The 18,655-nt window shown below is 48.2% G+C and overlaps 1 pseudogene; it reads right to left on the reverse strand.

The window, feature by feature from the left end:
• LOC141977959 (ceramide synthase 4-like) overlaps positions 1 to 16,968 on the reverse strand; it is a 62,091-nt pseudogene extending 45,123 nt beyond the window's left edge.
• Between the last annotated feature and the right edge of the window lie 1,687 nt (positions 16,969 to 18,655).

Consider the following 18,655-nt stretch of genomic DNA (forward strand, 5'->3'; position numbering starts at 1 on the left):
CCAGAGAGAGGAGGTTGGCCGATGGAGTTTCCTGTGACTGTGGGGCCGTTTTCTGATCCTCAGTCTGTTCACGTAGCCGGGCGGAGTTCCTCTGGGTGGCGTCCACCGACTCCCTTGATGCTTTCGAGGAGCGGTGGGTGCTGTCCGATGTTCTCTGCTCGGTGTCCCCGTCCAGTTCCCTTTGTTTGACCCTTTGACTGGGGGAGAGAGTAAGGGGCCCCAGCCATCGCTGCTGCGGATACCACCACCTTAGAGGGGTCCTTTCACACGTGGGTGCACATGCCCCCCCCCCGGATTGTCCACCCCACAGCCTGTCCCTCTTGTTGGGTGCTTTTGGAGGAGGGAATTGTTGGTGGCACTTGGGCGTGGCGCCAGGTAACTCGAGGGGGTGGCAGACCTTGAGAGTCGATGAAGCCCCCTCGCTCTGGGCCATCAGGTAACTCGGAAGGGTGGAAGACCATGAGAGTCGAGGAAGCCCCCCGCTCTGGGCCCAGGCAAGCTTGAACACTTCCCTCCCCTGAAACTAATGAGAAAACAATTGTGATTGGTTGCTGTGTTACACATTGCATATGCTGTTGTTTTTACTCTGTGTGTTATGCAAATAAAAACACTCTTCTGCTGAAAAAAAAACAACAACACTCTCCTGCTGCCCTCTGGCCATGCTGTATCACAATGCTGGTAGCTATTTGTGAGAGGCCCAAGGTGGGAGCTACAAGAGCAAAGCATTGTGGCGCAGGTGGCAAGACAACCTATCACTGGTCTGGATTACACCCCAGAATGTGACAATTGGACCTGTTCCCATTATGCATGGTCATGTTTTATTATGGGCAGAGCTGATTGCACCACCTATAGTTAAGTTTGCCTGGCACGTTTCATTTTAAGACTTTTTTCAGTTGCTTGAAACTTTGCCAATTGTTAACTGTTCCAGCTGAAATTTCCCGTGCCAAGTTTCTGCATCCGGCGGAATATTTTGGGAAAGTTTCTGCTAAAAAAGTCCAGCCATTTCCAAGAATGAGGTGATGGGGAAATATGATGTTTTTCACATCTTAAAAATATTCTTATAACCATTTTATTGAGATGCTCTAGCACTTCTGTGCTTTAGAGCAGGGTCTTGAAATTAGACAGTGAGGGGTTGTCCTGGTGTCAGGAAGGTGCCTTTTGCTGTCTCCATGAAAAATCACACCAGGCTTGGCGAAGCAAAGAGTCTGTGAAAAATCTCAGGTTGCACATCCTCAGCTGAGACTAGTTATGTTGGCAGCTAACTTCTCCAAAGAATCCGTCTGGACTGAGCATGCTCTTAGAGCTGACCAGACTGAGCATATATATAAATATATCAGAGGGATAAATACCGGAGGGAGAGAGGAATTATTTAAGCTCAGTACCAATGTGGACACAAGAACAAATGGATATAAACTGGTCACTGGGAAGTTTAGACTTGAAATTAGACGAAGGTTTCTCTCCATCAGAGGAATGAAGTTCTGGAATAGCCTTCCAAGGGAAGCAGTGGGGGCAAAAGACATATCTGGCTTCAAGATTAAACCCGATAAGTTTATGTAGGAGATGGTATGATGGGATAACATGATTTTGGCAATTAATTGATCTTTAACTATTCATGGTAAATAGACACAATGGCCTGTGATGGGATGTTAGATGGGGTGGGATCCGAGTTACTACAGAGAATTCTTTCCTGGGTATCTGGCTGGTGAATCTTGCCCACATGCTCAGGGTTCAGCTGATTGCCATATTTGGGGTCGGGAAGGAATTTTCCTCCAGGGCAGATTGGAAGAGACCCTGGGGGGTTTTCGCCTTCCTCTGTAGCATTGGGCACGGGTCATTTGCTGGAGAATTCTCTGCACCTTGAAGTCTTTAAACCACGATTTGAGGACTTCAATAGCTCAGACATAGGTGAGAGGTTTATTGCAGGAGTGGGTGGGTGAGATTCTGTGGCCTGCATTGTGCAGGAGGTCAGACTAGATGATCATAATGGTCCCTTCTGACCTTAATATATATGAGTCTATGAGCATGTGTCAATGTGCCATCCCACAGAGTCACAGACATGCTCCATCCCAGGTGGGAGAGCTAAACAGCACTTTCTCCGTAGTTGCTCTTCTTGGTGCTGGTGCCAGAACTGAGAGTGGAGAAACTGTCTCTCTTGTACTCTCAGTGGCCCCTGCTAATGCTAATGTGGAGGAGATGGAGGAAGCAGCTTGAGAAGGGTGAGGAGGGAGGACCTAAGCTGGTGAGTGTTAGAGACAGCAGGCGGCAGAGAACCTGCAGAGGGGATGGTGAGAAGCAGCAATAAGAGTCTATGTGTGTGTATAGGAGCAGAAAGGGACATGGACTAGAGCTATGGAGGTGTGAGGTAAGATCAGCGAACCAGCTGAGCATCGAACAGCAGAGAGGCTAACAGAGGGAGTTTGCCTGCGATCTGTCTGAGAGGAGGTACTCTAAGGGCTGCAGTAGGGAGGCTGTGTTGGTGAGTATCTGAGTGTCTGTTGTGGGGACAGTTTGACAGTTTGACCATGTGCTTGACTGGTTGTTTGAAAAGTGTGAATTGGGAGTGCTTTGTTCCAGGTGAGCCTTGAGTGGGCCTGACTGTTATAAAAAGCCAGTCAGCTGAGTGGCAAACAGCAGAGAGGCTAACAGAGGGAGTTTGCCTGGGAGTTCACCTGGGGAGAGCCCACTGAGGCTTACATCTTGCCGTCTTCTCTGAGTAGTTACTACAACACCTGAGGAAGCTCATAGAAGGAAGGTAATATGGATGGGGAGCGTTCAGCTGTTGTAACCTGCACTGGATGTGCCAGGTTTGTCTTTCTTCCACAGGACAGAAGCGATTTGTCTGTACAAAGTGCAAGCTGGTCTCCACATTGGAAGAGAAGGTTCAAGGTCTGGAGAAACAAGTATCAACCCTTGATTGCATAAGAGAAACTGAAGATTTCCTGGAAAGACATCAGAATATGCTTCTACAGACACAATGTTCTGAAGATTCAGAGCAGGCCGCGCAGCGGGGACAGAAGGACGGTGAAGAAATTTGGCAGCATGTGACCTCCAGAAGAAGAAAGGGGAGCGTCCATGTACCAGCAACACAGATACAGGTAAGCAACAGTTTTCATGTTCTCTCCACAAGTACTAATGCGGAGAGTGGACTAGATGATACATCTGAGGGAATGGAACAGAAGAAGACTCTGCCGATTGGAAGGCATGTGATGCACTGTCCTAGGGATGGGGGTTCCACAACTACCACTCCCAAGAGAAGGAGGTGGGTGGTGGTGGTCGGGGACTCTCTCCTCAGGGGGACTGAGTCATCTATCTGCCGCCCCAACCGGGAAAACCAAGAAGTCTGCTGCTTGCCGGGAGCTAAGATTCACGATGGAGATGGAGATGTGATGGAGAGTCTGCCGAGACTCATCAAGCCCTCGGATCGCTACCCCTTCCTGCTTCTCCACATGGGCACCAATGATACTACCAAGAATGGATCTTGAGCGGATCACTGCAGACTACGTGGCTCTGGGAAGAAGGATAAAGGAGTTTGAGGCGGAAGTGGTGTCCTCGTCCATCCTCCCAGTGCAAGGAAAAGGCCTGGGTAGAGACTGTCGAATCGTCGAAGTCAAGGAATGGCTATGCAGGTGGTGTCGGAGAGAAGGCTTTGGATTCTTTGACCATGGGATGGTGTTCCAAGAAGGAGGAGAGCTAGGCAGAGATAGGCTCCATCTAACGAAGAGAGGGAAGAGCATCTTCGCAAGCAGGCTGGCTAACCTAGTGAGGAGGGCTTTAAATTAGGTTCACCAGGGGAAGGAGACCAAAGCCCTGAGGTAAGTGGGGATGTGGGATACCAGGAGGAAGCACGAGCAGGAGAGGGCGAGAGGGGAGGGCTCCTGCCTCATACTGAGAAAGAGGGACGATCAGCGAGTTATCTCAAGTGCCTATACACAAATGCAAGAAACCTGGGAAAAAGCAGGGAGAACTGGAAGTCCTGGCACAGTCAAGGAATTATGATGTGATTGGAACAACAGAGACTTGGTGGGATAACTCACATGACTGGAGTACTGTCATGGATGGATATAAACTGTTCAGGAAGGACAGGGAGGGCAGAAAAGGTGGGGGAGTTGCACTGTATGTAAGAGAGCAGTATGACTGCTCAGAGCTCCAGTATGAAACTGCAGAAAAACCTGAGTGTCTCTGGATTAAGTTCAGAAGCGTGAGCAACAAGGGTGATGTTGTGGTGGGAGTCTGCTATAGACCACCGGATCAGCGGGATGAGGTGGACGAGGCTTTCTTCTGGCAACTAACAGAAGTTACTAGATCGCAGGCCCTGGTTCTTATGGGAGACTTCAATCACCCTGATATCTGCTGGGAGAGCAATACAGCGGTGCACAGACAATCCAGGAAGTTTTTGAAAAGTGTAGGGGACAATTTCCTGGTGCAAGTGCTGGAGGAACCAACTAGGGGCAGAGCTCTTCTTGACCTGCTGCTCACAAACGAGGAAGAATTAGTAGGGGAAGCAAAAGTGGATGGGAACCTGGGAGGCAGTGACCATGAGATGGTCGAGTTCAGGATCCTGACACAAGGAAGAAAGGAGAACAGCAAAATACGGACCCTGGACTTCAGAAAAGCAGACTTTGACAACCTCAGGGAACTGATGGTCAAGATCCCCTGGGAGAATAACATGAGAGGGAAAGGAGTCCAGGAGAGCTGGCTGTATTTTAAAGAATCCTTATTGAGTTTACAGGGACAAACCATCCCAATGTGTAGAAAGAATAGTAAATATGGCAGGCGACCAGCTTGGCTTCACAGTGAAATCCTTGCTGATCTTAAACACAGAAAATAAGCTTACAAGAAGTGGAAGATTGGACAAATGACCAGGGAAGAGTATAAAGATATTGCTCTGGCATGCAGGGTCAAAATCAGGAAGGCGAAATCACACCTGGAGTTGCAGCTAGCAGGAGATGTTAAGAGTAACAAGAAGGGTTTCTTCAGGTATGTTAGCAACAAGAAAAAATCAAGGAGAGTGTGGGCCCCTGACTGAATGAGGGAGGCAAGCTAGTGACAAAGGATGTGGAAAAAGCTAATGTACTCAATGCTTTTTTTGCCTCTGTCTTCACGAACAAGGTCAGCTCCCAGACTACTGCACTGGGCAGCACAGCAAGGGGAGGAGGTGACCAGCCCTCTGTGGAGAAAAAAGTCATTCGGGACTATTTAGAAAAGCTGGACGAGCACAAGTCCATGGGGCCGGATGCGCTGCATCTGAGAGTGCTAAAGGAGTTGGCGGATGTGATTGCAGAGCCATTGGCCATTATCTTTGAAAACTCATGGCGACTGGGGGAAGTCCCAGACGACTGGAAAAAGGCTAATGTAGTGCCCATCTTTAAAAAAGGGAAGAAGGAGGATCCTGGGAACTACAGGCCAGTCAGCCTCACCTCAGTCCCTGGAAAAATCATGGAGCAGGTCCTCAAGGAATCAATTCTGAAGCACTTAGAGGAGAGGAAAGTGATCAGGAACAGTCAGCATGGATTCACCAAGGGCAAGTCATGCCTGACTAATCTAATTGCCTTCTATGACGAGATAACTGGCTCTGTGGATGAGGGGAAAGCAGTGGATGTGTTGTTCCTTGACTTTAGCAAAGCTTTTGACATGGTCTCCCACAGTATTCTTGCCAGCAAGTTAAAGAAGTATGGGCTGGATGAAGGGACTATAAGGTGGATAGAAAGCTGGCTAGATTGTCAGGCTCAACTGGTAGTGATCAATGGCTCCCTGTCTAGTTGGCAGCCGGTATCAAGTGGACTGCCCCAAGGGTCGGTCCTGGGGCCTGTTTTGTTCAATATCTTCATAAATGATCTGGAGGATGGTGTGGATTGCACCCTCAGCAAGTTTTCAGATGACACTAAACTGGGAGGAGAGGTAGATACGCTGGAGGGTTGGGATAGGATACAGAGGGCCCTAGACAAATTAGAGGATTGGGCCAAAAGAAAGCTGATGAGGTTCAAGAGTCCTGCACTTAGGACGGAAGAATCCCATGCACCACTACAGACTAGGGACCAAATGGCTAGGCAGCAGTTCTGCAGAAAAGAACCTAGGGGTTACAGTGGATGAGAAGCTAGATATGAGTCAACAGTGTGCCCTTGTTGCCAAGAAGGTCAATGGCATTTTGGGATGGAGAAGTAGGGGCATTTCTAGCAGATCAAGGGACCTGATCGTTCCCCTCTATTCGACATTGGTGAGGCCTCTTAAGGACTATTGTGTCCAGTTTTGTGCCCCACGCTACAGGAAGGATCTGGAAAAATTGGAAAACATCCAGTGGAGGGCAACAAAATGATTAGGGGACTGGAACACATGACTTATGAGGGGAGGCTGAGGGAACTGGGATTGTTTAGTCTGCGGAAGAGAAGAATGAGGGGGGATTTGATAGCTGCTTTCAACTACCTGAAAGGGGGTTCCAAAGAGGATGGATCTAGACTGTTCTCAGTGGTAGCAGATGACAGAACGAGGAATAGAATCATAGAATATCAGGGTTGGAAGGGACCCCAGAAGGTCATCTAGTCCAACCCCCTGCTCGAAGCAGGACCAATTCCCAGTTAAATCATCCCAGCCAGGGCTTTGTCAAGCCTGACCTTAAAAACCTCTAAGGAAGGAGATTCTACCACCTCCCTAGGTAACGCATTCCAGTGTTTCACCACCCTCTTAGTGAAAAAGTTTTTCCTAATATCCAATCTAAACCTCCCCCATTGCAACTTGAGACCATTACTCCTCGTTCTGTCATCTGCTACCATTGAGAACAGTCTAGAGCCATCCTCTTTGGAACCCCCTTTCAGGTAGTTGAAAGCAGCTATCAAATCCCCCCTCATTCTTCTCTTCTGCAGACTAAACAATCCCAGCTCCCTCAGCCTCTCTTCATAAGTCATGTGCTCTAGACCCCTAATCATTTTTGGTGCCCTTCGCTGGACTCTCTCCAATTTATCCACATCCTTCTTGTAGTGTGGGGCCCAAAACTGGACACAGTACTCCAGATGAGGCCTCACCAGTGTCGAATAGAGGGGAACGATCACGTCCCTCGATCTGCTCGCTATGCCCCTACTTATACATCCCAAAATGCCATTGGCCTTCTTGGCAACAAGGGCACACTGTTGACTCATATCCAGCTTCTCGTCCACTGTCACCCCAGGTCCTTTTCTGCAGAACTGCTGCCTAGCCATTCGGTCCCTAGTCTGTAGCGGTGCATTGGATTCTTCCATCCTAAGTGCAGGACCCTGCACTTATCCTTATTGAACCTCATCAGATTTCTTTTGGCCCAATCCTCCAATTTGTCTAGGTCCTTCTGTATCCTATCCCTCCCCTCCAGCGTATCTACCACTCCTCCCAGTTTAGTATCATCCGCAAATTTGCTGAGAGTGCAATCCACACCATCCTCCAGATCATTTATGAAGATATTGAACAAAACCGGCCCCAGGACCGACCCCTGGGGCACACCACTTGACACCGGCTGCCAACTAGACATGGAGCCATTGATCACTACCCGTTGAGCCCGACAATCTAGCCAGCTTTCTACCCACCTTATAGTGCATTCATCCAGCCCATACTTCCTTAACTTGCTGACAAGAATACTGTGGGAGACCGTGTCAAAAGCTTTGCTAAAGTCAAGAAACAATACATCCACTGCTTTCCCTTCATCCACAGAACCAGTAATCTCATCATAAAAGGCGATTAGATTAGTCAGGCATGACCTTCCCTTGGTGAACCCATGCTGACTGTTCCTGATCACATGTAAGTGCTTCAGGATTGATTCTTTGAGGACCTGCTCCATGATTTTTCCAGGGACTGAGGTGAGGCTGACTGGCCTGTAGTTCCCAGGAACCTTCTTCTTCCCTTTTTTAAAGATTGGCACTACATTAGCCTTTTTCCAGTCATCCGGGACTTCCCCCATTCGCCACGAGTTTTCAAAGATAATGGCCAAGGGCTCTGCAATCACAGCCGCCAATTCCTTCAGCACTCTCGGGTGCAACTCGTCCGGCCCCATGGACTTGTGCACGTCCAGCTTTTCTAAATAGTCCCTAACCACCTCTATCTCCACAGAGGGCTGGCCATCTCTTCCCCATTCTGTGATGCCCAGCGCAGCAGTCTGGGAGCTGACCTTGTTAGTGAAAACAGAGGCAAAAAAAGCATTGAGTACATTAGCTTTTTCCACATCCTCTGTCACTAGGTTGCCTCCCTCATTCAGTAAGGGGCCCACACTTTCCTTGGCTTGAGGAGTAACGGTCTCAAGTTGCAGTGGGGGAGGTTTAGGTTGGATATGAGGAAAAACTATTTCACTAGGAGGGTGGTGAAACCCTGGAATGTGTTGCCTAGGGAGGTGGTGGAATCTCCTTCCTTAGAGGTTTTTAAGGTCAGGCTTGACAAATCCCTGGCTGGGATGATTTAGTTGGGGATTGGTCCTGCTTTGAGCAGGGGGTTGGACTAGATGACCTTCTGAGGTCCCTTCCAATCCTGATATTCTATGATTCTATGATCAGGCACAGGCTGGAGGAAAACAGAAGACTCTGTAAACACTAGAAGACACGACCCTCTAGAACCTGAAAATGAACCCAGGATTCCTGAGTCTCACCATTCTTCTGCTGTCAGCAAATATCTCTGACTCCCACTGGCCAAGTGTGTGTCTCATCCTCTGCTAGTGTAGTCCAAGTCGAGGATGACAATCTACTACTGCTGTCCATTAGCTCACATGGCAGAGGTGTGTGCTATGGATCTAGAAGTCCCAACCCTGCTGCTGACACATGTGGGGCTCAATATGGTCTTAGAAACATAAGATATTTCATCCACAAAAACCACATGAAAAGAACATTAAGGTTGCAAAGTCAAGCACTCGAAAGTTAGGAGATGCTAGAGTTAAGGTTGTCTGTGCACATCCTTCTATATCACTAAATGATTCCAGAGGGGAATGAGTGGTTCAGGGGTTGACAATCTGCTAGGGATCCTTTCACATCCAAGCTGGAGGTTGAGCTCCAACCTAAATTAATCAAGACCAAACATGTTTATCATCTAGTGGCTGATGTGTGTTGTGGAAGGTGTGTAAGCTCAGGTCCAAGTGGACATGTGTCCGAATTATAAAATCTACCATTTCAGCTGACCCAAGTGGGGATGCTTATATACTCACGTCATACAGGACAGCAAATCCAGTGAAGAAAGAAATGAAGTAAAATGTAAATCTCCAGCTAAAACAAACAAAACAAAGCATGTTAGAACTACATCAGAGGTCAGGCTGCAACTCTGTGCGCAGTGTCAGCCAGACATTCATTCAAACAGTGACCTTGTCAAAGGCACATGGGCTGTGGTGGTATCAGATGCTCATCCAGTTGATAATAAATTATAGTTGTACTTTGCATGTCTCTAGCACTTTCAATTCAAGGATCTCCAAGAACTTTACAAACAGTAATTGCTCAGCCTCATAGGAGATAGGAAAGTATCATCTCCACTGTACAGATGGGGAAACTGAGGCAAACAGTGGGTAAATGCCTTGCCCATGATCACCCAGAGAATAAGGGCTGGGAATACAACCCATCTCTCCAGGGTCCCAGTCCCAGGGAGAAATCCTGTCCCCAGTGAAGTCCATGGCAAAACTCCCATTGATGTAATTAGAGCTAGGATTTCACCCCTCCTCTTGCAGTGACACAGGTACTTTTAATTCCCTCATTCCAAATATTCAGGTGCTAAGTGTTTGTCAAGATGCCTCCATCCCAATCCCTTATCACTTCCCACAGTCCTGTTCCCCTATATGGTAACTAGCCCAGTCTAACACATCTCTGGGATTCGTGGAGGGAATGACTATAGGGGAACTGGGATATTGTTATGCTGTTGAAGCAGTTGTTGCCTGGAACCTCTGATTTTGGGGACTTACATTTTTGCATGCCCAGCTTGAGACATCTTTGCTGTTTAAACTGGGGCGCTCAAAACCTGAGGAACCAAGCTTTTGCTTTGACCTCCCTGTGCCTCAGCTTTGTCATCTGTGTAATTGAGCTGATTTATACACAGCAGTTTCAGAGGGGCGTTGGTGGAATTACAATTGCTGAGCACCGACCAATCACACTGAACCAAAGGGATGCAGGAGCTGAGCTCTTTGGGCCACATTATCGGCTGATGTAAACTGGTGGGGCCACCTAGAATCATAGAATCATAGACTTTAAGGTCAGAAGAGACCATTATGATCGTCTAGTCTGACCTCTTGCACAACGCAGGCCACAGAATCTCACCCGCCCACTCCTGTAATAAACCCCTAACCTATGTCTGAGCTATTGAAGTCCTCAAATTGTGGTTTAAAGACTTCAAGGTGCAGAGAATCCTCCAGCAAGTGACCTGTGTCCCATGCTGCAGAGGAAGGTGAAAAAACCCCAGGGCCTCTGCCATTCTGCCCTGGAGGAAAATTCCTTCCCAACCCCAAATATGGCAATCAGCTAAACCTTGAGCATGTGGGCAAGACTCACCAGCAAGACACCCAGGAAAGCATTCTCTGTAGTAACTCAGATCCCACCCCATCTAACATCCCGTCACAGGCCATTGGGCATATTTACCACTAATAGTCAAAGATCAATTAATTGCCAAAATTAGGCTATCCCATCATACCATCCCCTCCATAAACTTATCAAGCTTCGTCTTGAAGCCAGATATGCCTTTTGCCCCCACTGTTCTCCTTGGAAGGTTGAAACAGTTAAGTTACCCCTGCTTTGGGTTCTGAAAACCCTAGGTAACAAGCCTGTTTAAAGGTAAGGAATGTAAGGGCAGGTAGGGATCAGAAGGAATGAGGAGGGCAGGGGTAGGAGGAGACAGGGCCAAGGAGACCGTCCAGGGGCTGAAGGTGGAGGGAAAAGCGAGGCCTCTGATTTAGGGTAGGGAGGCAGCACAGGATGGGGGAGGCGAAGCAGAGGGGCAGCGGGAACGGCACATTCCAGCCGGGACCATGGCGGTGCTGGGAGGCTGTGCACAGACCGTAGAGCTCAGACCCTGCGGGAAGGTTGAAGTGACCCAAGGCCTCTGCCCGTGGCACTCACCTGGCCTCACAGAATTTTGTAGTCAGGCTGGGTTTGCCCTGGTTCCGCCGGTATCGGAACCACCTCTCCACCTTTCTGGTGGGCAAGTCACACTGCTTGGATAAGCTGATCAGCTGCCCCTGGAAAACAGCCAAGGAATCTGGATTCAGACTTGTAGCTTCACAGATTTTAAGGTTAGAGGGACTAGTCCAGTGGTTTTCAACCTGTGCTCTGCAGACCCCTGGGGAGTCTCAGACTATGTCTAAGATTTCCAAAGGGGTCCGCACCTCCATTCGAAATTTTGTAGGGTTCATAAATGAAAGAAAGTTGAAACCACTGACCTAGTCCAACCCCCTGCATTAATACAAGCCACAGACCCTCACCCTGTAACCTCGGCATTAAGCCCATACCTCTGTCTGTGCTAAAACGTATCTTTTAGAAATACATCCAGTCTTGGTTTAAAGGCTTCAGGTAATAGAGAATCTACCACACCCTAGGTCACCCAGTGGTTAATTACCCTCTGTTGAAAATTTATGCCTTATTTCTATTTGTCTAGCTTCAATTTCCAACCTCTGGGCCATGTTATATCTTTCTATTGTTGCTTTCTAATTCACTAATTTGTTCCAGCACCTCTTTCTAGCACCCCTCAATCCCTGGCAGCACTTCATCTTTATAAGCTGACAAGCATACCTCCAAACTCAACTGTGGTGAGGTGGTAGGCTCTCTTTCTCTAGTAAGCCCATGGGCAGAGGGTGGGTGCTGCTCCTGTCTACCAGGGCAGGGCCCCTTGGCTGTGCTGTTCAGGGTATCTCTCCCCTTGCAGAGGGGTAAAGGTAAGCTGACTAGATAGCAAGTATGAAAAATCAGGACACCTTTCTGAAAGGGCCTGGACTGCCAGGACTCTCAAGCTGTTTCCTTGGTCAGCAACCCCTTCTACTGGGAACTGGGGAGCTTTGCTCTGCAGTCCTGCCACATCAGAGGGTACACAAAGGGCAACAAGGGCATCAGTTTCATGCCTTCCTGACATGCAAAGCCACCATTAGCATCTCTGCGATGCCCTTCTCCCTCATGGTCCCTTGAACCCACTGATTCACCTGCAGGCTTTCTGCTTCTGATAAATCTAATGAACATATTCGTGTTTATACCTTTAGCTATTTGCTCTTCAAAGTCATTCTTAGACGCCTACGCTCCACTACATATTTCATCTGCCACAGGTGATCCCGTTCTATTGGCTGGATTTCCATTCTTGACCCAGATAACCTTTTGAGTCCTGCCATTTAACCACACTGGGGGGAATCCAGGCATACTGAAGGCAAAGGGAGTTTTGTTGCTGACTTCAGGAAAGCCAGGATTTTATCCATTGTTTACCTTTTGTTTTCCTGTTTCTTTTCTTGTTCAGGGTCTCCATGCCTCTGAGGCTCTCCTCTAGCTGTTTATTTTGGACCCAATCTGTTACAAAGGGCCTTTGTCATTCTGGTTCTGAAATGAAACCTCAGCACTTCCCATTGCTAGCAGGGGAAAGCTGGCCAGGTTGCTGGGGGTCAGGAGTTCTGCATTCTGTTCTGGACTTTGTCACGGGCTTGCTGCATAACTTTGTCCTGGTCGCTCAACCCTCTGAGCACCAGCAGCATGATGAGGATCATGCTATGGTGCAAGGAGGTGCATCCATGTGGGTGGTGTGCTTTTTCACAGGAATTGCCAGATTGAATCAGACCCCGGGTTCATCTAGTTCAGTATCCTGCATCCGAGAGTGGCCAGATACTTGAGGAAGGGGGACGAAACTCAACAGGCAGGTGTGGGATAATCGCACGCTACACAGATCACATGCTAATCCCTCATAGATTGATTTAAACCCCAAAGCATGAGGTCTCAACTCCCTTCCAATGCTCTCCTTGAGAGCAGGAACAATTAGAACTCTGGATACTGCTGTCAGAACCTTCAGCTGTTGGAGAATTCCACCCAGCAGTAGAACCCATGCCAAGAGCACTAGAAATTGCCCTGCCAGGGCACCATCTCCTCATCTCCAGCAGGGAAATCCCACAGTTCCATATTGGGTGTGATGATGATGCCCAGGACACTGGCTTGTGGTACCTGCCAGTAAGACCGATTCCAAACTCACAGGCTTCATAGCAGCACACGACATCACTAAGCAGCGTAGCTGTCGAGCGGTATGTGCAGGCTGCAGTAACTGGCACAGTGTCAGAGTGTCTAAGTGTTGCCGGCACCCAGTGCCGAGAGGCTGAACAACAGCTTGAGTTGGTTCGTTACCCGGTGTGCGTCACCCAATAATCACAACGGGGTGGAGAAGCAGAAAAGTTTATTTGAAGCTTCAAATAGGTACAGGGAGATTTGAATCTCAAATCCTGTACACAGAGCAGGAAGTTACACAGGCTTTTATACATCCTTTTTCCCAGCATACTTATCCAATAGCAAGCTGCCCCAAGTATCCATATAGCCAGCCAATCCAGTTCCCAGCTAGTTCCCTGGTTCTCTGTATCATTTGTTAGACTATACATAAAGCTGCTTTATTCAGCATTGTTCTTCCATATCTCCCCTGTTTGGCCTTGCTTAGTTTCAGGCAGTCTGACTCTGCAGCATATTGTTGCAGATTCTCAGCATAACTGCTGTGTGTGCCTCCAGGCGGGGGGGCCAAGGACACTTGGGCCTAGAACGCAGAGCTGCTGCGAGTGCCTCCAGGCGGGAGGGGGGGCCGAGGACACCTGGGCCTAGTGCGAGGGGGCTTCATCGACACTCGTGGTCTTCCATCCCCTCGAGTTACCTAGTGGCCATGCCCCAGTGTCCCCAACATAAGAGACCCTGATTTGTCATGGGGTGTTTGACAAGTAATGCAGAAATACACACAAAAAGGCCATATGTAAAGACAGATGAACAAGGAATCAGGAGTTGATATTAAAACAGGACATTTTTCTTTTTGGGGTAGCAGTGCCCTTAGAATCATAGAATATCAGAGTTGGAAGGGACCTCTGGAGGTCATCTAGTCCAACCCCCTGCCCAGAGCAGGACCAATCCCCAACTAAATCATTCCAACCAGGGCTTTGTCAAGCCTGACCTTAAAAACTTCTAAGGAAGGGGATTCTACCACCTCCCTAGGTAACGCATTCCAGTGCTTCACCACCCTCCTAGTGAAAATGTTTTTCCTAATATCCAACCTAAATCTCCCCCACTGCAACTTGAGACCATTACTCCTTGTCCTGTCATCTGCTATCACTGAGAATAGTCTAGATCCATCCTCTTTGGATCCACCTTTCAGGTAGTTAAAAGCAACTATCAAATCCCCCCTCATTCTTCTCTTCTGTAGACTAAACAATCCCAGTTCCCTCAGCCTCTCCTCATAAGTCATGTGTTCCAGACCCCTAATCATTTTTGTTGCCCTTCACTGGACTCTCTCCAATTTTTCCACATCCTTCTTGTAGTGTGGGGCCCAAAACTGGACACAGTACTGCAGATGAGGCCTCACCAATGTCGAATAGAGGGGAATGATCACGTCCCGCTATCTGCTGGCAATGCCCCTACGTATACATCCCAAAATGCCATTGGCCTTCTTGGCAACAAGGGCACACTGTTGACTCATATCCAGCTTCTCGTCCACTGTCACCCCTAAGTCCTTCTCTGCAGAACTGCTGCCTAGCCATTCGGTCCCTAGTCTGTAGCGGTGCATTGGATTCTTCCGTCCTAAGTGCAGGATTCTGCACTTGTCCTTGTTGAACCTCATCAGATTTCTTTTGGCCCAATCCTCCAATTTGTCTAGGTCCCTCTGTATCCTATCCCTACCCTCCAGCATATCTACCACTCCTCCCAGTTTAGTGTCATCCGCAAACTTGCTGAGGGTGCAATCCACGCCATCCTCCAGATCATTAATGAAGATATTGAACAAAACCGGCCCCAGGACTGACCCTTGGGGCACTCTGCTAGACACCGGTTGCCAACTAGACATGGAGCCATTGATCACTACCTATTGAGCCCGACAATCTAGCCAACTTTCTACCGACCTTGTAGTGCATCCTTCAAGCCCATACTTCTTTAACTTCCTTGCCCCTGGAGTTCTGAAGAGAGTCTGGCATCCTCCTCGTAACTCCCCTAAGCTCCAGCTGTTGAATGCACCAGAGCAGTCGTCCCTGTGTGTACAACTGGGAGCTGCTTCTGATGATGCTTTTAGAGGTGCTCAGTGCTCCCAGCTCCGACTACAGTTAGGGAGATGCTTAGCACCTCTGGGGACCTGGCTGCTTGGCTGAGGCTCTAAATACAGATGGAGTTGCTGAACTTTATGCTGCCAAATTTGAGAACTTTGGCCAGAAAGTTTAGTTCAATGAAATTCCAGCTAGACAGTGATAAGAAAGAGCCCCAGGACAAGGGGCTGGGAGAGGGAGAAGGAACTCACCTCCTTTGGATCCTTGCTGTGAGTAGCGTAGAAGGTTTCCAGCACAGGATTGGGTGTAGTGTTCAATCTCACCTTGTCCCTCACACCCAGCTTTCTGCCCAGGGGCCAAGCTATGAATCTGCAAGAGACCACAGCAGGGTTCAACCAAGAGATGGTTATTATTGCCTTACAGTTCCCAGAATGTTTTAGCTATTCTCCAAGGCACCCCCCCAAAAGTTTACAATCCAACCAAAGACAGTGCATGGCATGCAGATGGAGAACATAGGCCTGGGGCACAACAGAAACATTGGGTCTTATCCTTCCCAGCCCTGTTCTTTGTGCAAAGGACACTATCAATCTGATAGCTAGAAACAAGGAGTTGGGGTTATACCCCAGTCCTGGAGCCCCTGTGCATGTCTCACATTGAAACGTGAGAGAAAAACATCTTTATAAACAGGAAAATATGTTTGTGAGGCCACAGGCAGGGGGCTGACAATTCAATGTCCCAATTTTTTAAATGCTTTCTCTCTTTTCGCAGCTGGAAAGACCCTCATAAACATGGGCAAGCGACGAACAAACGGGACACAAGACACTGACTAGACACAAAGTACAGACAACCTCTTTTCTGTAATAAGGCATTGAAAACCCCAGGGGCATTAAATGAACTACCCCTCCTCCCAAAGGATGATATGTTCCCACGTAATTAGCACTGTATATTCATACATTGTCCCAGGTGTGCATGTGTCTCCTGGGGAAAAAAAGGCAGAGTCCCTGCCTGAGGGCTTATCATTAATGCTGCAATAGCAAGTTCTCAGGAGAACTTTATCTGCACATGCAGCAGCAGCAGCAGGAAGTTTGTGCCCAGAGTGATAATAGCTCCTCTAGATTATCTGTCAGATTAGAGATGATTTGTAATCAGTGTTAAGTAAACAGTTACAAAACCCACAAGCAGTGACAGGATGGTGGTTAGAACAGAGAGCAGCCAGGTCTGGTCTACACAGCAAACTGTCAGGAGCTCTCATCTGGCTAGACAGGGCCAACTTCTCCTTGATCCTCTACAGGGCGATCTTTGCACCAAGTTTTCCTGACATGAGACAGACACTGGATAGTGCGCTTGCTTCTTACCAAACCAGAGAAAGGGCCTGATGAATGGCTCCCTGCAGCCAGGTTTCTGAACTTTACCAGACTTTGCAGTGTTCTGCAGCTCAGCTCTTCTGCCTAAACCAGGTGACAGTCCACGGTGGAGAAGAAAGAACAAGCTTATCCAAGTACCCTGTAGTCCAGGGGACAGTGCACTGAGCTTGGAAGCAGGAGCCATGAATTCAAATCTTACCTCTTCTGGCTGTTTATATATCTGTGCACTTCAGAGCCTCAGACCTCTATCTTAGGAGGCAGTCAAGTATCATTCCTTCTACTTCAGACATATGTTAACAGAGAGGTTGCACAAAGTCACTTCAGGAAGGTCTGGGAGTAGACCTCCTGTCTCTTATACGGCGAACATAAAGCTCATCTATCCAGCCACACTGCCTTCTGGAATGTGATCCATCTATGTGCTTGCCTCTCTTGTCTGTACCCCATGACTAAACCACCCAGGATTCCAGATCTCCAAAACTCCACTGCTGTCTAGCAAACGGTTGTGTAACCCGCTGACATACAGTGGTTGTGTAACCGGCTCCTAGTGGCTGTTCCATACAGAGGTTAACCTTTAGCTCAAGTGGTAGAGGACTATGCGGTGGAGCTGAAAGTCCAGGTATAAACCCTGCCAAGTACCCACGTAAAGGGCTGTTTTTTTTCACAGAGTGAAAGTGTCCTTCCAACAGCTTATCCACTTAGAAAGAGGCAGAGCAACCAGACCCCCAGTGTTCTACGTTCTGATCACGTGTCACACAATTGTATTACTCATGTTACACACTGGTGGGTTCGGAGGGTGATGGATAAGCCTCTACCTCCTCTGTGCATAGCCAGCCCAACAGAGCCACAAAATAGCCCTCCCATCCCCAGGTGATTGCTCTGCATGGGCAACGGGGTGTCAGATATAGGAGGGGGCAGAGTGGGTGCTCTGTTTGGGGTGCGGTTAGAGGTTTGGGTATCAGGGACAGGAAGGGGCAGGGTAGGTGCTCTGTATGGGGAGCGGGGAAGGTTGGAGTGTTAGGGTGTGACGTTATTGACATAATCTGGGACCATATAGATCATTGTTGCAACCAAGGTCCTGTAATGGCACCAAATCTTGTATAGGTAGCAGCCATGGGTCATATGCTACCTTGAACATCCTCAAGTAGACTTCTTATGTGGACTGGAGCTTTCCAAGATCTATTACCCCTTAAGTGCTTCTTGATTTGCACATTCGTTTCTCAAGAAGCTTTACAAAGGTTACTTAAAAATCAAGCCAGTACACAGCCAATATTCATAACTTCGACTACAAAAATGATACATGCATACAAATAGGATTAATAGATTCAGTAGATCATAACCTTTACAGAGCTATGTTACATGGCATATGTAGCATAAAACATATTCTAGTTATGTCATATATACATTCATAAGCATATTTCCATAAAGCCTTATGGGGGGTACCATCACACTCCGTATTGGGAGTAGGGGGAGGTTTGGGTGTCAGGGATAGGAGGGGTTCAAAAGGGAGCTAGATAGATCCATGGACGATAGGTCCATCAATGGCTATTAGCCAGGATGGGCAGGAATGGTGTCCCTAGAGTCTGTTTGCCAGAAGCTGGGATTGGGTGACAGGGCATGGATCACTTAATCATAGAATCATAGAATATCAGGGTTGGAAGGGACCCCAGAAGGTCATCTAGTCCAACCCCCTGCTCGAAGCAGGACCAATTCCCAGTTAAATCATCCCAGCCAGGGCTTTGTCAAGCCTGACCTTAAAAACCTCTAAGGAAGGAGATTCTACCACCTCCCTAGGTAACGCATTCCAGTGTTTCACCACCCTCTTAGTGAAAAAGTTTTTCCTAATATCCAATCTAAACCTCCCCCATTGCAACTTGAGACCATTACTCCTCGTTCTGTCATCTGCTACCATTGAGAACAGTCTAGAGCCATCCTCTTTGGAACCCCCTTTCAGGTAGTTGAAAGCAGCTATCAAATCCCCCCTCATTCTTCTCTTCTGCAGACTAAACAATCCCAGCTCCCTCAGCCTCTCTTCATAAGTCATGTGCTCTAGACCCCTAATCATTTTTGTTGCCCTTCGCTGGACTCTCTCCAATTTATCCACATCCTTCTTGTAGTGTGGGGCCCAAAACTG

Source organism: Natator depressus, chromosome 25 (genome assembly GCF_965152275.1).
Source record: "Natator depressus isolate rNatDep1 chromosome 25, rNatDep2.hap1, whole genome shotgun sequence".
NCBI classification, from domain to species: Eukaryota; Metazoa; Chordata; order Testudines; family Cheloniidae; genus Natator; species Natator depressus.